The sequence below is a fragment of the Dermacentor silvarum genome, chromosome 11, assembly GCF_013339745.2.
Source record: "Dermacentor silvarum isolate Dsil-2018 chromosome 11, BIME_Dsil_1.4, whole genome shotgun sequence".
Classification (NCBI taxonomy): Eukaryota; Metazoa; Arthropoda; class Arachnida; order Ixodida; family Ixodidae; genus Dermacentor; species Dermacentor silvarum.
This window is the reverse complement of record NC_051164.1, coordinates 4,216,515-4,239,446: the sequence shown is the minus strand read 5'-3', so window position 1 is coordinate 4,239,446 and position 22,932 is coordinate 4,216,515. Positions and strand designations below refer to the sequence as shown.

The 22,932-nt window shown below is 44.2% G+C and overlaps 1 long non-coding RNA gene across 2 annotated transcripts; it reads right to left on the bottom strand.

Annotated features, from left to right (window-relative positions):
• Window positions 1–7,928: 7,928 nt before the first annotated feature.
• LOC119433086 (uncharacterized) lies at window positions 7,929–22,358 on the bottom strand. 2 transcript variants are annotated; one of them, XR_005188263.2, is made up of 5 exons: window positions 21,949–22,358; window positions 19,561–19,660; window positions 16,262–16,466; window positions 12,926–13,139; window positions 7,929–8,120 (listed from the first exon to the last, which is right to left on the bottom strand). It is a non-coding gene; the product is annotated as an uncharacterized LOC119433086 (long non-coding RNA). The 2 variants fall into 2 exon arrangements; XR_005188264.2 differs by having other exon boundaries at window positions 19,561–19,641.
• Window positions 22,359–22,932: the final 574 nt, after the last annotated feature.

Sequence of the window (22,932 nt, the reverse complement as noted above, 5' to 3'; positions counted from 1 at the left end):
CTAGATTTGTCGCTGCGTTCCCACAGATATTCGCAAGTATCTGTAAATCTTTTTTATTGTCCGCTAGTAGCACAATGTCGTCTGCGTACATCAGTCCAGGGATCTTCTGTTGCACCATTTGTCCATTACGCATGTAGGATAAATCAAAACCTAATTCGCTGTTTTCCAGTCGTCTTTCTATGCCCTTGACGTAAAGCGTGAACAACAATGGTGACAGAGGGCATCCTTGCTTCAATCCTTGGTGAATTCCCACCATTTCATTTCCTTTTCGGCCTTCCCATGCCACTTGTACTTGGTTGTCTCGATATATCTCCCTCAGCAGCTCCACGAAATCGTCATCTATGCCTTCGTATTGAAGAATATCCCACAACAATTCCCTGTCTACGTTGTCATAAGCTCCTTTAATATCTAGAAATGCTATCCATAAAGGTCTTTTCTGAGCTACTGAAATCTCTATGCACTGAGTTAGTACAAACATATTGTCTTCTAAGCGTCTGCCTGGCCTGAACCCATTCTGTAGTTCCCCCAATACACCGTTTTCCTCCACCCACTTCGACAGTTCTAATTTTATGGCTTGCATTGCCATTCTATATATCACCGACGTTACTGTAACTGGCCTGTACGAGCTCGTCTTATCCTTATCTCCTTTGCCTTTGTAGATAAGATTCATCTTGCTTTCACGCCATCCAACGGGAATATTCTTTGTTCTAATCACTTGCTCTATGGCATTAGTCAGCAGTGCCTTGCTTTTTGGACCGAGGTTTTTGATTAGCTGTATTGGGATTTCATCGGGTCCTGCTGCCGTGTTGTTAGGGACATTTTCTGCTGCCTTTTTCCAATAAAAGCTTTCTATGCTGAATTTTGATCTCTCAGGCCTCTCTGTTGTTGCTGGATCTGTTGTCTGAACTACGCTTTTTCTCGTACCGAAGTTATGCCTGATAACGTCTGTGATGTACCGCAGCGCATCATCGCCTTCATAGATGTTACCGTCTTCATCCCTTATAGCCGTTTGCGAGTTTCTAGTTGGAGCTCCGAGTGCTTTTATATGGTTCCAGAATCTTTTTGGGGCGCCTTTGTCTCTTTTGTGAATGTTATGCACCCAACGTTCACTTGCGCATTTAATTTTCTCTTGCACGAGCTCACTCGCAACCCTTTTCTTTTCTCGGTATGTATTCCATCTAAGGAGCACCTCTTCTTCTTGTAATCCCAACTTTTTGGCTTCTCGATGAACCCTAGATGCCTCTTTACGCTCTTCTATAGCTTGTTTAATTTCCTTGTTCCACCACTTACGTGGTTTCCTCTTTCCAATCCAACAATTGTATTGCCGTGTCCGCCTTATTTCATGCTGCATAACCTCCACCAGTTCCTTATATTCCCAGACTGCTGTAGGAAAAGCCTCAATTTTCTTCTCTATGTTGTTTGCGATCTCTGTTATTTGCTCGTCATTCATTTTTAAAAACTCTGAGGCTATTGGTTCATGTTCTGCGCTGGTATCTCTCCCAAACTTTAATGCTAAACGTCTATGATCGCTTCCCAGGCTATTTTTTCCATTTTCGTCTATTATCATGTGGTCCAGTTGTTCGTAGACCATTTCTGAGACTAAGGCGTAGTCGATACATGACTGCCTGTTTCCGCATTGCCACGTTACCTGTCCATGACACTTATTCTCCCTGTTAACTACTATAAGGTTCTGTTCATCACACAAATCCAGCACTAGAGAGCCGTTGTAATCAGTATATCCGTCTAAATCGTCCATGTGCGCGTTCATATCTCCCACTAATATCACCTGGCCCGAGTTACTGAACTCATTAATATCGCTTCTAATGCAATCGACCAATTCCTTATTTTTTTCCCTGCTATCACTTCCTGTCCACAGGTAAGCTACTCCCAGCCACGTCTTTTTACCTTGCCATGTACCACTAATCCATAGATGCTCTTTACATGTCTCGTTTACCCTTCGCCACTTCAGACCTCGCCTAATTAGTACGCCTACGCCACCGCCTTTCCTTGACCCGGTCATTCTGTTGCACCCTTCCCATACAAAGTTGTCAATAACAGGCGGCTGCTCCAAATCTCGTAGATGCGTTTCGGTCAAGGCGTACACACTAATCGCTTCATCATTCAGTTGCGTTTGAATTTCCAGCCATTTTTCCTGCTTACGACCACCCTGCATGTTAATGTAGCAAATTTTACCTTCTCTATTCTTATCCTTTCTGCGTCTTTTCCTGACTCCTGGTCGCCTAATTCTGCCCTTTACTGGTGTTTCGCTATGTTCAATACTTAATCCTGCTTCCTGATTGCCTGGGGCCCGCCTAAAAAAGCTACAGCTCGTGCCGCGAATCGATTTCCGACCGGTGTTGCTACACTTTCACTAAAATGTATCCCGTCACGCACAAAAGCGCCTTCGCGGCCTGCTCGGTGCACTTCACGGTTGATGTCAATGACCGTAAAATTCATTGCTTTAGCTAGAGTCCAAATTTCCCTGTTTACTGCAAGAACTGCCCTTTCAATTTTATAACCCTGCCTTTCAACCTCTGGCACCGTGCACACCGCGATTTGTACTTCTTTTGAAACATTCCGCAGGTCGGTGACCCCTTTGGCTATTTGCTTTGTGATTCCTGCTCCTCGTCCGTTCAGTACGTCAATCACTCCGCCCATTATCACCACTAGGTGTCTCTCCTCCATTGTGTCCCACATGCGTTCCTTGGCCTTCGCGATCACCTCTCTAATCGGCTTTCCCGGAAGCGCGCTAACCTGGACTCGTTCGTCTGCCCCTACCCTCTCTGCTATCGCCGGTTCTACTTTACGCATGTTGGAATCCCCAACAAAGACAACTCGACGCTTTCCTTCCCCCTCACCGCCGAAAGCTGCCCCGGAAGTCACAATGCCCTCCCCTCCTTTCTTATTCTTGCCCTTGGCTTTGTTTTCTTCCCCGGCCGCGTCAGTGGTATCCCCTTCGTGACTATCACTGACGTTTGCGCCACTGCTGACCGGCGTGGCGGGTTCGGCTGTCTCTGCACTCGCATCGGAGCCAGCTCCGTTCGCGGTGCTCGCCTCGATGCGTTCATCATTGCTTTGCAGAATGGTGGCGCTCAGCTGGATTTCTGCGTTAGCTAGCTTTTCTTCTGCCTCCTTCCTCTGCTTCTGCTCGATTTGAAGTTCCTTTTCTAGCTTTCCAACCCGCTTAGCTAACTTATCCTTGTCTTGCTCTAGGCGGTCTAGCCGCGACCCTAGCACACACATCCTACAGATAAAATCTGCACCATTCGCTTCGCGTGCTGATTTAAACCGCGTTTCTTCCAGCGCGTAGGAACGCTCGCACTCAGAACAACGCACGCGTGGGTTCCCCCTAGTACCAACCATCATCTCGTACTAACAAGGCGTAGATGTGGAAAAGAAAAGAAAAGTTTCTTTACCTACTTTTATCTAAGCGAGAAGACCAAGAAAGTGAGAAAGCGTTAAAATAATTTATAAAGATTGTTTGGCTAAGCTAACCCTCCTAAAAAAAACCAAAAAGTGAAATATAAAATAACAAAACTTATCTCTTTGGCACGCTGCTCCTGCTGCGCTGAAATGGCACCTCGACTCGACACGTCCGCTCCCGTCGGCTTCACTCGTGAGAGTCCCTCACGAGTTCTGGGGTAGCACCGCCAACTGGTGGTGAGTGACGGCACTAGGCGCGACGACCGGTTCCCTGCGTTCTCGGCGCCGATGGGCAGGCATGAAGTATATAGGAGGCTATGGCTGGTGACACGTACGCGTGTGGCACCAGCGAAGTCCAAGTTACAGTGTACTAGAAGGGGGCAGTGGGCTTACTCAGCCGCTCCTCTGACGCAGTCAGCGTCGCATCCAAGAGGTGGCGCCACTGGCAACTTCAATGGAACCTTTGCTTGCAGAAGCTTTGATTTTCCTTGCGCTTCTGTCGGTTTCAGTTCGAAGCAGTTCACACTCTTATTGGTTTTTAATTTTGGCATACTTGACAGCCTTTACATATCTTTAGCAAGCACTATATTTGTTTAGGCCACATGATATTTGCCATAATAGTACCTTGTGGAAAAGGAAGACAGCAACTCTTGGGCAATTTGCTGCCTATCCTAACTCAGACCTTTTGTGCAAAGAGGTCGTCGCTGACGGATGTTGCTTATGCGGAAGGGGCCTTCGAATTTTCCGAATTATCGGGCAATCGTAAAAAAAATTTGAAAATGGTTTCATGGAGTGTCGACCTAATGTAAAATTTTGTCAGACAAAACAGTGCGTGCATACTTCCCAGCTGGGCTCAAAAAAAAAAAAAATCAGGCATGCTAACCAGGTTTGTGCCTTTGCTTAGCCAAAATGCATATGTATATATGGCTTAAATATTTCATTGTTCCACTTTAGTTGTTCCATGCTTCACAGTAGCCTTCTGCGTTTATTATTAACCATCATTACGCCGGCACACATTTGTTAAATCAAATCAGGTTTGTTTGTTTTTTTCATAAAGAAATGGAGGGAGGCCTGAACAAAAAGTGAAAACTAGTTCACTTGACAAAGGCTCCGGCCTATGCTTATGTACAGTTATATAAGGGTAAGCAAAGTGAACTTAACAGGGCTGTTGCTGACACAAAGCTTTTATTTGCAAGAAGTACAGCAAGCCATTGTTTCATGCACTTCAACTCATGTGCAACGGCTCAACTTCAGCTGCTTGGCCCTCTGCCGCTTTCCTGCCTTGTCACATGCAGTTAATTCCTTTCACATAAAAATGCAGACGTGTGACAATGTAAAAACTAATTATTTTAGCTGTGAGGCTAAGAGCGTGCACATTGCATGCAGCCAACTTCGAGGGAAAGCTTACTCTTAGCAACTTCCAGCATATCCATAACGCTGTCAGTGTGTAGCTCACTCTGAGAGAAGCATTCTGTGAAAAGATGCTCTGAAATTTTCACAAAGCCGTACAGCTGACTGGAGGGATAAAGGAGGCCTCCTCGGCCCAGAAGTTTTTTAGCCGGGCAAGTTGAAAACTTTCGCCTGGTGGCGTCATAGTGAGCAGCTTTATGCATTCTTGGCATTTTGTGTTGGAATTGACAATACACTTCCGCGCAACATAGCCCACAATGTGGTAAGTGAGCCTCGAGTCGCTTCTGGCCACGTGCTGGTTATGGTCGTTTGAAAACCGCAGGCCCGTGCAATGGTGGGGTACCACGTTTGTGTGGCCTCTGTGGCAGTAGCGCTAGCAGCAGTTTGACGGCACTCATTTCTGTCACCTGATGCTTCGAGAGAGTCAACTTCCAGTAAGGAGGCCAGTGTACATTCCTCGCAGTTTCCTTCGCTAACTGACCTAACTAGGCCATAAAAAGAAAAACAATTCACAGTGATCAGGAACTGCGTTCGAGTTGAGCACAAAACGTGGCTCGAGATGGAGCTCGCATACTGCGCTCGTGTCGTCCAGGGGAGGTTCTATGGAGGTTCTTTTCCCACTCTTTCCGTCTATTTTTATCCTTCGGGACGCCAAACAAGGAGAATTTCGGCCCATCCTTCACATAAACATAGCCTGTATGGCACCCAGGCGCCTAACAGTGGTTTTGTCGATGCCGCGGCAGGGCTCAGTTACTGCAAGGCATACTAATCTCTTGCAGACTATAAGGAAAAAAAAAACACTGAAGGAAAAAAAAAACCATGCGACGACGTCCACAGAAAAAACAACGCAGCTCAGCAACTCCAACTAATATGATCGGGCACTGGGCGGGCACTGGGCAGCTGCGCCGTCGCACCCACGTTCCATTGAAACCGACGCCAGCGCCGCCGCTCGGCCTATCGGAGAAGCTCATATTTGCGACATTCGTGGAGCCGCCGCATCGCATAGTCTCCGCCGGAGAGTAAGCCCACTGCCCCCTTCTAGTACACTGTATCCAAGTGGAGAGCGCTGCTGCCACGCAATGACGTCACCAAAAATAAAGCAGTTTAACAGAAGACATGAAATGCTAGTATTATCGTTTTGTTGTTAAATATACTTCGTCTAAATATATAGAGCATTTGATTTAATGCCGCGTTTTAAAATCGAAAATGACTGTGGGCGCCTACACATGCGTGCACGCAGCGGGGGAGGGGATCGCACGAGACGGTCTTTTCGTCGCTGTGGCTACTTGTGGCCGTGTGGTGTGTACTGCGTAGTATCAGTGAGTGCGACTAACGTTTCCCTTACGAAGATAAAAGTGAAGCTTCGAAGGAACTGCATTGCATCCACAAAACGGCACCACATGTCGCCTGCTATGGATTGGCGGTTTCGAAGAGTCGTGCGGTGACACTGCGCCGCCGACTGCATGGTGCCGACAGAGATAATTCGTGTGTTGTAGCATGTGTCGTAGACTGTTGCTAGTTTTAGTTGTGACTGCGTCTTCCAATATAGCCGGATGCCTGTTTAGCCTTCGACACCACGTTACGGTGGCTAGATGGGTAACCACGTCGAGACACTGCTCACGAGCTCGAAAACGCAGAATTGATGCGCGCCGCCGTTGGACGATCGATGTAGGGTGCATAGATATTTCCAATTATCACTTTGCAAAATAGGAGCGCCTTTTGTCGATAAACAAATTGCATTCACGCATTTCACATCCCTTTGCGCACGCAGAAGCCTAGTCAGTCTGGCTATAGTCATGTCTAATGACGTGAAGGTCTGAACGTGAAACGTGAATCTAACAGAAAGGCATGTCCCCGCCTGAAGGCAGTCAGCAAGTGTCTGTGACGAGTTTTAAGTGACTTACACGAGGCTGGGCATTGAACAGTGTGTGTAATGCCTCTGCTTCAGTCTGGCGAGTGCCCATCCCGCTTTCATGAACCAATTGAAATGTCCAATGTATTGGTTGCTGTAGTGATCGAGACAGCAATTCCATAGCAGTAGTGAAAATTACCTGTGGAAGTAATAGTAATGCGATATGGTTTTGTGGTGATTGTCATTATGTAGCGTATGCATGGGAATGCAATCATTTCCACCCTGTGCATGTGTGTAGAATGGTTTATCTTCCGAGATTATGGGACAGCAGCTAGCTGGTGTTGTAATTATCTTCAGTGGATCTCTTACTGTAAAGGCTATAACAAAACCTCTCTACCTTTATGTGCCTTCTTTTTGCAATTGTCTTCGCTCTGCAAGGAAAGCCAAGCTTCTCTATAACTAAGGTGTAGAAGGCTTGTGCGACTTCAGCTGAACTTGAAGCAATCAGGAGTCAAGCACATGTGTAGAGTTTTACTGGTGCATGCACCCTTAGGGGCTCATTTCTTATTGAAAACACTACCATAGCATTTTTTTCTTTCTGTTTTTAATGTTGTATGCCTTAATAAGATGGTTAGAATATAGAAGTACTTCTGCAAATTTAGGAAATGTTGTTCAATGAAGGCACATCTAAGAAATGTGGGGTCCCTGACGTAATTCCTAATGCATTTTCGTACATTATTCCCAGTGGGCTCCTCAGCATTGCTATTATTTTTCAGTGTTCTCTCACAACAAGTATTGTTCCTTCATTTTTGCCCGATGCTGGGCATGATGGAATCCATCATCCATCATCACGGTGGATTATGGTAATTGGCATGCTGGGCAGTGGGCATGCTGGGTGATGGGTAGAATGCTGGGTGATGGGTGGAATGCCGGGTGATGGGTAGAATGCCGGGTGATGGGTGGAATGCCGGGCGATGGGTGGAATGCCGGGCGATGGGTGGAATTCTGGGCGATGGGTGGAATTCTGGGCGATGGGTGGAATGCTGGGTATAACAGTGGGCACATCAGGTCAAATGCAGGTTGTGTAATGAATCAAAGGAGCAGCCATTGCACTTAGGAAGCTCATGATGGGCTATCTTCATGCGTTCTTGAGTCTTGCAAAGTGTGCAGTCTGTATCTACATGTGGCCAAGTATGCCGCTACATTTTCATGCCATAAGGAATCAATGTATAGCACCATAATATGTTCCATATCTTCACACTTTATTGAAAAAATGCAATAGGTTAAGGCGATTCACGTCTTCCATACTCGCTTGCCCTCGCGCCCGCTTCTGTGAAGAAGCTCCAAAGGTGCTACGTTACAGAAGCAAGGTGGTGCTCTGGAGGTGGTGCTGGTGGCCCCATCGGATGTTCCCCGATGTACTTCTCCAGGCAGTCTAAAGAGTGCAATAAATATAGAAATAAATTGTTACTGAAACCATTTGTAGTAATAAGTGAATGTAGGAAATCTGCTGCAAAAGATTCAACAAGTTTCAAATAATACAATGCAGCATATATTACACACAAATATGCTACCCAGCGCACATGGCAGAGCAGGGGCCGTATTCTGTAACGCTTCGGTTTTCGAAGGATTCGGTTTGCGTGCAGCGATTGGTCGCCGCCTGGGTGACGCCATCGCCTCAGGGCGCGAACGCATTTTTTGATGACGTCACCCACATGTCAATCACGCGGAAACCGAATTTGTCGTCTGCTACGAAGCGAAGCCGCGCGCGCTGCTTCGGTCTGATCCGAAGCGCCGTGTGCCGTGTGCAGAGCCTGTGCGTGCCGTGTGCACGGGCGAGACAGCGGCACTCGGAGCAAAATGACGGCGCGTGCGGTGCCTGTGGCGCCTGTTATCGTGCTTTTAGCGAGCCTCCGTGATAGACAGCGACAATCTCGACGTCGACAAGACGCCTTTGAGATGACAGACGAGGGATTCAGGCGACAATTCATATTCTCAAAAGAGACAGCGCTCCGACTGTGCGAGGAACTTGAGTGTGTATTTTGACCGCAACGCGAAGTTAGCGTACGACGTCCCACCTAGCGGCATAAATGGGTCAACCGAAGTAAACAAAATTCGTTAAGTCACTCACCGCCAGTACAACTCACACACGTTTCATGATGAAAAACGTAAACCTCATCAATACCATGAACAAATTATTTTTATTTACCAAAAAGCGCTCGTAAATTGCTATATTTTTAGTCGGTTTGTGACGTTCACTGCCACAAAATGAAACCTTCGCGCCGATTGGTCTCTGTCCTTTCACTTGTTTTCATTACGTCAACGGACCGCCCCAATGTGACGCCACCGCCAAACTGAATCCTTCGAAAACCGAAGCGTTACAGAATACGGCCCCAGATTTATTTTCAGCGAGAATGTATGCACATGCATCACACTGTTTTGCTGAGTCGCATGGGATTTCAGTAGGTGTTTGCCAAAGCTACACCTCTTCTCATCAGGAGTTTGGCTTTACTGCGAAGTTTAGTCAAACAGCAGCTGCATTCGAAGCACCGTCAGGCAGATTTATTGCTTCCGATTTCGCATAATTTGTCTGCTCTTCAACCACCCAAATTTCTCTCAGATTTCGAGAGCCACAACTTGGCTAGACTGTCTCTAACGCAAGGTTGGCTTAACGGGCACGTTGGTAAAGTTTTATCTTTGGTTAGCAGCGCGACGATCTACATGGAAGCGAGAGAAGGGATAGGAAAGAGCGCTGACTTACAATTTTATTGTGCACGTAATCAAGGTTTGAATACCACGCTAAGGCACAAAAGAAAAAAACAGAAAGGTAGCACGTATTCAGGACTCGGCTTCCAATATACAATATGCAAATCATGTGGTTAAATATTGCACTTCTTTATCGCACAGTGACAATGAAGGGGCACTGACACAGCGCTCCCCAGATTTGTGAATTTTGAGCGCTTCAATAATTTCTCTGGTATGTTTGTTTTTGTTGCGACTGATAATTTGTGCGCTATCAAATAGGGGTTTGCAACGGTGGTCTCTGCAATGAATATCCAGATGACCAGAAACGGAGTTGAAAACATGATTGTTATGCTCCTTTAATCGTTCATTGAGACAGCGTCCCATCTGACTAATGTATTCGCGGCCGCAGGAAAGAGGAATGTTGTAAACAACACGTACAGCGCACGTGACAAAGCGGTTATTATGGTTGGTTCTGCAGCAACTTTTTTTTCTTTCTTTAGGATTACAGTTGACCTGCCTGCATAAACATGACAGCTTATGTGGTGCCGAAAACACAACATCAACACCAGCCCACCGACCAACTTCTTGAGAGTATGGGACAACGTGTGGATGTAAGGGATGACGGTGACTCTCTTCCTAGAAGTGGCAGAATCTGGGTTGCTAGCTTTTCCTTGCTTTTGCAAGCTTGCGGCTACTGACGCAGCAGACTGCCCGGGTCGCCCGATTGCTCGTCTCCGGGCCTGTCTCCCGAACTGGTTTTCATTAAGTGGTGACAGGACTTTGAAAAGGAATTGGTGAAGCATAGGCAAACCATTTCTTGCTTGATGAGCATTGAATGGGCCGAGTTAAAAGGTAAAAGAGCTTTGCAAGCTCTGGGTTCATACATCCAGCACAGCTGGTTGTTCCTAAAAATGAGTCTGAGGTCTAAAAACCTAATCGAGTCGGCAACTCGCAGCTCATGGGTTAAGACAAATGGATGAAGACATTCTTTAAACAGCGATAAAGCATCACGGCAGCTAGTTTCGACAGTGTCGACGTGAGTATCTAAACGAACTAAAAAATTATCTACAAACCTAAAAACATGCCACGAAAGACAGAAGGAGTTTGGAAAGCGCACGGCGGGAAGACGTATCTACAAAGGGGCGGGGTTTGCATCGGTTCATGCATAGCGCCCATGCTGAGTGACATCTTGCTAGCCACTCACGGCTGTGCACGTTCCAAACTCCTTGCGTCTTTCCTGGGAAAAGTTTTTAGGTTTGTAGATGATTTTTTGGTTCTTTTAGATACTGACGCCGACACTGTCGAAACTAGCTGCTGTGATGCTTTATCGCTGTTTAAAGAATGTCTTCATACATTTGTGTTAACCCATGAGCTGCCAGTTGCCGACTCGATTAGGTTTTTAGACCTGACTCATTTTTAGGAACAACCAGCTGTGCTGGATGTATGAACCCAAAGCTTGCAAAGCTCTGTTACCATTTAACTCAGCCCATTCAAAGCTCAGCAAGGAATCGTTAGCCTATGCTTCACTAATTCCCCTTCAAAGTCCTGTCACCACTTAATGTAAACCAGTTTCGGGAAACAGACCCGGAGACTTGAGCAATCGGGCGATCCAGGCAGTCTGCTGACGTCAGTAACCGGAAGCTTGCAAAAGCAATAAAAAGCTAGCAACTCAGATTCTGCCACGTCCAGGAAGAAAGTCAGCGTCATCCCTTGCATCCACACGTCCCATAATATCAAGAAAGTTGGTCGGCGTGCTGGTGACGATGTTGTGTTTTTGGCACCACATAAGCTGTCACGCTTATGCAGGCAGGTCAACTGTAATCCTTAAGAAAGAAAAAAAAATTGCTGCAGAACCAACCATAATAACCACTTTGTCACGTGCGCTGTAGGTGTTGTTTACAACATTCCTCTTTCCTGCAGCCGCGAATACATTGGTCAGACGGGACACTGTCTCAATGAACGATTAAAGGAGCATAATAATCACGTTTTCAACTCTGTTTCTGGTCATCTTGGTATTCATTGCAGAGACCACCGTTGCAAACCCTTATTTGATAGCGCATAAATTATCAGTCGCAACAAAAACAAACATACTAGAGAAATTATTGAAGCGCTCGAAATTCACAAATCTGAGGAGCGTTTTTTTTTCAATTCTCCAGCGAATTGAAAAAAAAAAAAACGCTCCTCAGATTTGTGAATTTCGAGCGCTTCAATAATTTCTCTAGTATGTTTGTTTTTGTTGCGACTGATAATTTATGCGCTATCAAATAAGGGTTTGCAACGGTGGTCTCTGCAATGAATACCAAGATCGTTGTATCAGTGCCCCTTCATTGTCACTGTGCGATAAAGAAGTGCAATATTTAACCACATGATTTGCATATCGTATGTTGGAAGCCGAGTCCTGAATACATGCTACCTTTCTGTTTTTTCTTTTGTGCCTTAGCGTGGTATTTAAACCTTGGTTATGTGCGCAATAAAATTGTTGTAAGTCAGCACTCTTTCCTATCCCTTCTCTCGCTTCCATGTAGATCGTCGCGCTGCTAACCTAAGATGTCTCCAACGAATGCAGGAGACCTGCAAGGTGCTAGTTCTGTCATCTGCTACCGTTAGCCTGTTGCTCGCAGTCTGTATTTCATGCAGTGGGCGAGGAAGCGGGTCGTAACTTTAGCATTAGCCAAGTAGGCATAAAATTTTTTGAATGTACAAGCCGTAGTCACGGCTGGTTTCCATGCTTTATTTAGCTGCAATGATGGCAACCAATGTTTTAGTGTTCTTTTGAAACCCCATATAGCTTCCTTGCTAAGCTAGCCTACATCTTCAATGTAAAAAAGCCTAAGGAAGCATCTTAATATACAGAGCAATCTCTTATGCTCATTTGTTCCTAAAAACCCTTTTAGCAACAAACGGTATTTGCAGCAGACTGTTGATGGCAGTACAAGAGTTACTGGCACTTCATTCATAAAGCAATTGAAACTGCGCAGAAAAACTAGGCGTTACAGCCACACTATGTTGTCATCCGTTCTAATCCAGGCTGGCCGCGAGTTCTAGGACTATGCATGATGCCTAGCACCTTGATTTTTTTAGGGCACTGATGACAGGCATGAAAATTTATAGGAAGCTGCACAGAGGTCAAGCTCAACTATCCATGTCATAGCGTACATGTGAATAATGTGCGAGGTGTTTTTTTTGTGTAGTAATTCTTTCCTCATCTTTATGCTCAAATAAGGCACATGTTGCCAGCTGACTTTCTTGATTGCTTCTCATTGAAACCGATTATAGGGGAAACTGCACACAGTTTTCGCAAGAAACCAATATCTCAATATTATCCTATGCTGCTTTGACAGTGCATATATACGGCTTAAGAAAAAGACACATGTATAGGCACTCGCATCATTCTTGCTTTGGCATTTCTTTCCATTGTGTGTACATCAACGTTAACTTATCCAGATAACTTTCAGATATACAGTCAAGTTTCTTATGAGGTGAATGTTCACTTACTCTTCACAGCAGCCACTTTCTCTGGTGTTGCCAGAAGCTTCCCAGATGCATCAGAGATAGTCCGGCTGGCCGGCCCAGTCGGGCTTCTTTCCCCAGCTTGTGTTGGTGTCCACAGATGCTGTGCCAGACCTAATGCGCACTTGGCTTCGGAGGTACACTTTATTATGTAATGCCACTTGTTGAGTGGCATCACAAATCCCACACCAATCTGCACCTGCAACAGATAGAAAGTATATTTTTTTTACCAGTAATCGTAACCCTAAAACACACTTGCATAAAGCAATATTGTATAGGTTAGGTCCTTTGATTTCTGATAAAATCCCATAATTTACCATTTCTGCACCTCGAACAAGCGTTATAAAAATCAGGTTAAACCCACTCTTACCACGAAATTAACCTTTCTGTAAAGGATATTAAACTAATAAAATTTCCCCACCTTGTGGGCAGCAAGCAGTCATATGTTATACAGTTTCACCTTGCAATAAGGAAATTGATCGAGAAAGCAAAAAATTGGTTCAAATAGGCGCAGTACCACGCAGAGAACAGTGCAAAAACGGTGCCATTGTGGCCTCCGAGAGTGTAAGCAGTGTCACACTGAAAACAGAGCACACGTGACCTGAGGGAGCCATGTGCGCCAGTTTCCAAAGGCCACTGCACGGCCTCGTTCTGAAGAACACTGGAGAAATGCTTTGAAAGCATGATTACCCTTGCACGGTTGAAAAAGAGTGAATTTCCTTGTGATTTCTGAAATCCACGTGCAGCACTCACTCATCTTCGCAGTTAAATCATCGTCATGACTAAACTGGTGCAGAGGATGCGCCAAGTTCAGTCGCAATTGCAAACTTCAGAACTTGGTGTGCACCCTCCTTTTACTGCGATCGGATCTGACATGTTTGTTTTAACAGTACGGTGCTATTGAGTATGTTCATTATATGTGGACGCAGTTTGAACAGGCATGGTCAGAAAATAATAAATGCAATAAAATGCGGTCATTTTAAACCAATAATTCGTTATATCTGCGATTGTTATAAGCGAGAACTGTAGTGCACATGAACGTAAGCTGCAAGAATTTTTTGACATAGCGCTCCAGTAATAGCACAAGTAAAGGTATTTGATAAACCACTGATAAGCCATCACTGTTTCTCACTCCTTCGCTACACTCGTTACTCGTGCCCTCATACTACACTACAAAGTGCAGCTAAAGCTACGAATTGCATTGCACGGCAGAAGTAAGGTTCCTCTATTGTCAGCCCCTAATCACTCTCCCCATTAAGATAGCTTAATGAAACCTTCACAATCGCTTCAGTGTTGCACAATGGGCGACCCCCTCCGGCATTCTCAGAACACAAAATTGGCTCTAGTCATGTCGGTTCTGTCCTTCCTCGATGATTGACTGGTCGACAGCTTTTGCTCCTAACGCCGACGTCACCTGGAGCACCCTGTTGACATCGTGATGCACGGAGGCAGTGCCAGAAAGGCCAGGGGAGCAGTACACGAGTTTTTTTTTTTTTTTTTGATTTGTGGCTTCCCACAGCACATAGCACTGCCGCATTCACCAGACTATGGTCATGGCATTCTCTACATCATGCGCACATTTCTTTGAAATATCAACTGTCAGATGTTATGCTTAGTGGCCCTTTAAGAAATTTTCTTCATTTATATCAAGGCCATCATATTCACCAAGGCTTTCTAAATAAACCTTCAGTTTAGACAGCAACAATTTTGTGTTGTTTCCTTAGTCCTTGATTTTCTGTGCTGTCCACAATTCATCATTTCCGATCAATGTCTTTGTGTATCACTGTTCAAACACCATATTGTTTTTTTGATAAGCTGACCTGCAATACATCTTCAATGTAAAGTAGCCTAAGGAAGTGTCTCAAAATAAACAAAGCAATCTGTTATGCTCGTTTATTTCTAATAAACATATTCTTGCAGCAAATGGAAATAGTGAGAGACTGTTTGTGGGTGCTAAAGAAAGAGTTACTGGCAGTTAGATTTACAAAGAAATTGAAATTGCACAGAAAGAAAAAGGCTAGTTACAGTCACACTGTGTAGTCATCTGCTCTAATCCAAGCTGGAGGCGAGTGCTGAAACTTTGTATGATGCCTCAGTGCCTTGCTTTTATTGCGATAGCAATTATATGGACACTCAAAAGCAGATTTCTGCCGTCGGCGTCGCCGTTGCCGTGAGGTTCCGTATGACGTCAATGGAGATGAAATCGTCGCCGCGCGCCGCCGAACGCTGTATGTGCGAGTGAAAGGGCGCGAGGGACGCGCTCTTTCACGGGGAGTGAACTCACGGCGGAGAACAAACGCGCGTTCTGCGCCGTGCTTCCTTAAGGGCTGCAGAAGTAGGCGTCTCTTTCCTCCTTTACAATCACCATATATGTAGAGCAAACGCGCCTTCTTCTCACGCACGAAAGGCCGCGGGGGAGGGGGGGGGGAGAGGGAAGGGAGGCGACGTTTAGCTGCGGCACCAAGTGCCTATTTATATCAGAGGCTCCGGCAACAGTCACCAACGCCGCAGGCATTTTGAGCGAACGCGGGCAAAACGCCGACGGCGTCGACAACAGTTCAGCGCGTTGCCGGTGCTGCTGCATGTCCAAGTTTATACAGCTGATAAAGCTAATATCATTACTCCGTATAGCTCTCTACAAATTTGCTATCGAAATTGATGCTTCGCCTTTCAGGTGAAACTGCGACAACTTTTTTTTTGGCGTCGACAACAGGCATAATTTATCGCAGGCTTATCACGACAAATACAGATATCCATTTTATAATTAACATGCCACTAATGTGCAAGGTGCTTTCTTTGTGTAGTAATTCTTTCTTCATTTCTATTCTCAAATAAAATGAAATTGCTGCAAGTAAGCCAAAAGTACTGATAGGACACATGTCACAAATTTCAATAAGACAGGTGTGCTTAGAAATCGCATGGCTCTGAATGTTGCAGATTATAACAAATAGATCACCACCGGCACCACATTGGAAAGACAGTGGTTTAAATAGCTTCTTTTCAGACCACACAATTTGCCAAGCTGTGTCAGAACCAAATTAATTTTACTCAGAAACATTTTTTCAAGAGCATTAGGATGAATGCTGCAGCATGGAAAACTATGATCGAACATGTCAAGTCTGCATTACACTTTTCAAGGAACATAAGGTGCTGAAAATCTCACTTGTCTTTAAGACAATAAACAGTAGGCACTAGCATCAATCATTGTTTGGCATTTCTTTTTGCTGTGTCAACGCTACTCATCCAGATAACTTCGATATACAGTAGTGAATGTAAATCATTCAGGTAACTCAGGTAAAATTCAGGTAACTGTTCACTTACTCTTCACAGCAGCCACTTTCTCTGGTGTTGCCGCAAGCTTTCTGGTTGAATCCAAACTGTGCGGCAGGCCTGCCCAGTCAGGCGTCTTTCCCCAGCTTCTGCTGGTGTCCACAGGCCCACATCTATTGCACACTTGGCATCTGATGTACACTTTAAATATACTGCCACTGTTATAAGGCAGCACAAAGCCTACACCAATCTGCACCTGCAATAGATATGAAGTGTTATTTCTTTGACTGATACTCATAACACTAAAGCTCATTTGTATAAAAATATTTTGTAGGTTAGGTCCTTCGATTTCTGAAAAAAACCCCAAGCCCTTTTTTGTGCTGATGACAAGTTTCACAGTTCAAACTAACACATTCTCAAGATATAACTGTAACTGCAGAATTATTCACCCAACATACACATTCTCTTGTACAGCTCAATAGCCAACATACACATTCTCTTGTATAGCTCAATAGCTTCGGACATGGAAGCACTTGAAATGCTAGTATAGTGTATACAGGCGAGGTCAACATAAAGCGTATGAACACACCCAGACATATTGCTAACATTCAAGATGAACTTTTATTTCCCGGTACCCCATCTTGTACCTCGGCTTGTGCATCAGAGAATACATGTATAAGTGTAATCATTAGTACAACAGCAAACAATTGCAAAAATATGCTGACGCTTGCATGGTAATCTCAGCTCATATGCAGGAATTCCGATTTTTTTTTGACAACACAAAATATTTGCTAATACATACGTGACCAGCCCTGACAATCCACTCATTCTGTTTAGTCAACTCGCACCCATTTCTACCTAGAATACGGTACTTTCAAAACAGGAACGGCAGCCACATTTTAAGAATTGAAGGAACAACAAACCATTTGGTGCCGTTATCTTCACTTTGTTACTGTGCTCACGCAGCCTCATTCACACATCTGCCTGTTTAGCCTATGTAGCTCTTCCACAGAATAATCCAATGTGATATATAATGTAAGCTCTGCATTTGACAACACTTTACCGTTTTTTTTTACATTTTACACTTGTGGCATTCCTGGTAAATGCTACCTAGTTTGGTGCAGAATAGACAAAGTTGATGTCTGCTAGCTGTGCTTTTTAAGCTGTGTGAAAGGCTGTGATATACGGTCCTGCAGCATCCTTTATCTTGTTAATGGTGGCACCCCCTGCCATTCAGCACACATCTGCCTCTGTAGTGACTGTTTGAGCAGGCCATCTGCAACGAGCACCAGGAACTAACTTGGGTAGCCAACCTCGTGAAGGTTTGTCGCCTGCAACCTAAAGGTTCCATTCATTAGTTGCTAGCATGACTTTCTTTTGCACCAAAAATGTCGTCGATTGCAGTGCATGTGTTATATATTCTATTCCATTAAGCTGTAGAAGCTATATAGGCCAAAGGTGCTACATTATGTGAGCACAGTAAAAAAAAAAAGACGGACACCAGATAGTGCTTTTTGTGCCTTCATTGCTTCAATGTAGCTGCCATCCCCATTCTGAATGTGCTCTTATTCGATGCTGAAATGGGTCGAGTTGACTCTACAGATTACAGATAAGTGGAGTTTTAGGATTGGTGATCCGTGCATTGGTAAACACTTTAGTACATTGGCAAATAAAAAAAATGAATTCCTTCATATGTGGACAGATGGCACTACAGTTACAAGTTTTTATCGATATATACCATCGCTTCGTTTTGATCAGCTTATTGAAATCACACTGACACACTTGTCTATGACTTTTGCTATCCAGTGCACCTCTAAACTTCTTTTTTGGTTTTTGCATTTTTCAGAAACCTGGTGCTACTAAACAGTTGAGTGCATGTGCATTTATTACAAGAGCTGCTAAATGGCTAGCGAAACTAGGGAATGTTAATGACAGAGCGAGACAGCCCAAAAACAATGTAAAAATGGGTATGGTAGCCATTTAGCTGCCCTTTAATAAATGCGCTTGTCGTCCACTGTTTAATAGCACCAGGTTCCTGAAAAATCCCAAAGCGAAACAAATTAATTGTAACAATGTATAGCAACAGCCAAAGATGTGTGCCAGGACGGCATAACTTTGTCTACAAAAAAGATGTTATTTCAGGTTAAACACTTGTATCTGTAGTGCCTTCTGTGAGCATGCCAGACGATACGGTTGGTTTTCCTCATTGCTTTTGACATTATCATAAGCGGTCAGTGTTTGTTCTAAAAAAAGTTGTAATGCGAAAAACCACAATTTAGTTCTCTTCGCATGTGTCAAAGATTACATTAACAAAAACAAATAATATTTGGACTGGCTAGTATAAATTCATGGTACCATGGCACCAAGTTGAACACAATAAGAGGAATATCTTCTTCGTGTGTTCCACTTCTCATGCAAAAAAACAATGAAAGATTGCAGGTGTCGGTGCACAGACATTTTATGCCTCAGAAAGCATCAACTTTCTGTGTGCCTGCCAGTGAAACCTTCATTTATACTACACCTATCAATAGTCTAGCATTTATTTGAGATGCCACCGAATAGTTAAGAGACTGACAATGCCACGGGATAATGTACAGCCATATGTAACACTCAAAGCAACAACAGCGAAAAACAGTGTGAGCCACACCTACTTCTAGCTTTGCAATAAGTAGCAATTTCATTGACTCTTGGAAAAGCATACATAATATCTGCTGTACAGAACAATGAGGCACACATAACAGATGGAAGTTACTGACAAAAGCATAAACACACTATTTCTTGAGTTTACTCAGTTATAGCATAAATTGAAATGCAAACAGGAATATTTGTTACGCATAATTACATGGATGTGCAACATGTAATCACACTGTAGCTGGTTTCTAAGCATGCAGTAGTCTCAAGTGCATGTTTTGGAGTCTAAATTAGACCGCTGTTACAAGTGCAGCTAAACCTGGAAATGAACCACTTTCAAGTAGTTTCAGAATTGGTTGCATTTGAATTCTTATGGTAGATATATTTTGTACATTCAGTAAGTTTTTCATTCCAAATCAGTACTTGTGCCTGTTCCCCTGTTTCAAGAAAATTTTTAAACTGCATGACGACAAGACGTGAACAGAAACATTGAAGCTCACACATGTTTCTGTTCATGTTGTGTCTTCTTTGCGCAGTTTAAAAATTTTTGCTGAATCTATAAACTGACTAGCCCAACAACATGCCTTACTTCCCTTGTTTATGCATCACAGTTGCAATTCATTCAGCCCGACCACACGAGATGTCACACTGAAATTCCATAAATCTATTTTACAGCTACGATAATGACAAAATGATTTAACAACAAAGCCTAGACTTACCTACTTATATCTCTCTTCACTCAGGCATAGGTCACTGCTGCTCACAGATATTATCACCAACGTCATCTGCAGAGGAAGAGGCTGAAAAAAAACAGGTTTTCTGAAAGTACAGAAATACAGGACAGGCTCTAAAACTATGTCGAGTGACACAACAGATGCTAGTCAATTTAGAGGTTATTACATACAAAAGCATACAGTTTCACACAGACAACTGTTGCACTGAATAAGAGATGACACTGCGACAAACACAAGGACTATTTTAGCACTTGCGCATTATCTACCAATCAGCTGATAAGTTTATTATGAGAAAATAAAGACTGAAAGGACCCCAACTGATCCCACTAATGAGGTGCACCTACTGACACATTAAAGTAGCTATTCCACAGTCTGAGATTTCAGGAAGGAAATGTGTTTCTGAAGTTATTGAGGTGTTACCTGAAGTGTAAAAGTGTACAATAAATTCTTTCCATGTGATGTTCTATTCACAGTGACAGTTCAAAAAATCTGCTAAGCCACCTTTGGTATTATGCATGTTGAATTTCTGGAACTTTTCGGAAATTTGCAGTTTTTTTTTTTCAGTATTTATGCTTTCCACAGGTCTGTTTACGTCCGAAAAGTAGTACCAGCTACAGCATGCTTGCTCTGAGTGTGGCAGTAGTGATGTGTTATGCCAAGGCAATTCCAGCTGACCTGCCTTGGATTCAAAGCAGTTTAATTCAAAAAACAATTATGGGGGTTTTAAATGTCAAAACCACCACCTGATTATCAGGCACGCCATAGTGAGGGACTCAGGAATAATTTGGACCACCTGAGGTTCTTTTAACGGGCACCTAAATTTAAGTGCACTGGTGTTTTTTACATCTCCCCCCCACCGAAATGCGGCCGCCGTAGCCGGGATTTGATCCTGCGGCCTCGTGCTTAGCAGCCCAACACTATAGCCACTAAGCAACCACGTCAGGTGGCGGTTTAATTCTAAGCATGCTTGACCACATACATAATGCCTAGCCACATATATAATGTTCGACAAGTTCTAGATCACACAACTCTGCCCACTTGCTCCATGCAGGTGAAAATTTAAATTTACGACACCACTATCAGAGGAAGTAGAGCAGGTGCTTTATAATTCCTGACAGTAATATGCAGTCATTATTTCACTCTAAGAACAAGCGAAATACATGTAAATGGTTTCTTGATGAACCCATCGCCACATAAAGAAAGCAGCAGACGTCTTCCACAATCTACGTAGTGCACCAAATGGCAACTAATAATCTCAAGCTCAGGTGTACCTTCAAGGCATGGGCACACATACAGTGCAGGAAGCTTACTGCCCATTCGAAGCCAACATGTGCCGTATTTTACAAACAGCTTGATATAAAATATGCAATTGGAACATTATTGCCTCTTCCATATTGACAGTGTTATGAAATGTCTTTGGACCTGTTGCACAGAATCGAAATTTTCACATTCAAACAGTCTCTAATAAAAAAAATAAAGCTTGTACAAATCAGTGCATACATTTATTAAGAAAGAAATGGCAACTGTTCTACAGTGTTCCGCCGATAACCACTGCAAACCACCACTCAGGCTCGCAAGCCAACAATTTGCCATTGCATTTGTCCCACACTTGTAAAATGAACGGAAAACTACTACGCAAATAGAACGAGAACACAGCTGTGTATTTCAGGTACAGTTTTCTTGCAGTCCTGTACGAACTACCTCGGTTTAACAGCCCTTTTCAGTGCAAAATGAAATCTGGAAAAACGTAATTAAAGAGAAGCATTTTCTGTAACTGCGTAAATCCGCCAAGGATACGGTAATACGAAGTTGTCTCAATATGCATCAGCTATCAACTTCCGTGTCACGCTACACATATAAATGTTTAAATCTATTCCTTAAACGCCGATAATTTAAAGTGCAACCATGCACACTCATCACGGCTCCGTACAAACAAAATGCGCCGCAAAACAAACACTTCTAAATGCAACGTAATTTGTCTTACGGTATCGACTCTTGGTTCGCAGAACACCGCGGTGGCTGCAGATATTTTTTAGCGCTGTAGCTCAGACGTATTCATACCGACGTTTCGGCTTCGTTACGAGTCAATACAGCGTTTAATGCAAACCCCCAAATTTAAAATGCACGGTGATCATCTTGCCGACGGAATATCTTTGCGTCTAATACTGGGAAAATTTTACGAGTGGTAGTGCGCACGTCTTATCTCACTACCAGCGCGTATTAGTAGCGACTAATCTCTACAAACGTAGTGCGCAAGCAGATTCAACGCCACTGCAACCGCATTCGGTACCACGCTGTTCGATTTCCAGGGAAACAATGCATAGACCAATGATAACGCGCAACGTAAAAAGGATAGCATGCACGGCTACCTACTTTTGGCACGAAAAACACGCGTCCGTCCGTCTTGTGGCGATGTGCGGCGCTGCCGATTGCCGGGCGTCCGTTGGTCTCGGGGCAATGTGCCGACTTCCCGATGTGCCCGGACTTCAAAGCATTTCTCCTCGCCACAGAGCGCGTTGTCGAGACGGAACTTCGGCACTGCTTTTCACTGTTGTGCGGAAGCATTTGAAGACGGTATCCTCCAACACTACGAATCACGTCCGTCCGCAAATCAAACAAAGGGATCACCGAGGTTGTGTTGCAGTAGGTTGCTCTTGAATTAGTTCCTCCCGTATGACGCATCATATCCGGCCCAGAAGTTCTTCCTTCGTTAATGAGCGCAATATAAAAGCGACATCACGAGATAGTAAAAGAAAAAGTCACTCAACGACGACTGCATCACCACAGATACGCACGCTGCATAACACGACGCCATGTCTGTAAACAGCGATAGTGGCGACGCTACGGCCGCGGTGCCTGAACAGGTTTCAGTTTCGATTTCAAAATATCACCTCCTAATTCACTTTTGTGGATGGTGTCAGGAACAGCTCAGAATAATGCTCTAACGCTCAATGTAAAAGCAACGTGATATCTTAGTCTATCGGTGCACCATGCAATATTGATTGTACACTATGCAATCAGTATACATAACTTGCAACTACGTCACACCGCGGAACTCTGGGATACGATCTCGCAAGGCGCCGCCATTACCGAGCACATTGCGGCAGACGACACAGCGCCAAGCTACTAGCCACCGTTGCCAAGCTGTGCGGATTTCTCATTTCCCGTCGACGCCGTACGTCGCAATGGCGATTTGTGCATTATTTGGCTGCAGTACGAAAAGTAAGTGCAAATCGCATGAAAAGGGACCAGACTCGGGGATGTACTGTTTGCCTAAGGTAATAACAAATCAGTGCGACCGCACAAAGGCGCTGTCCGAGAAGCGGAGAGGTACTTGGCTTGCGCGCATCAACAGGA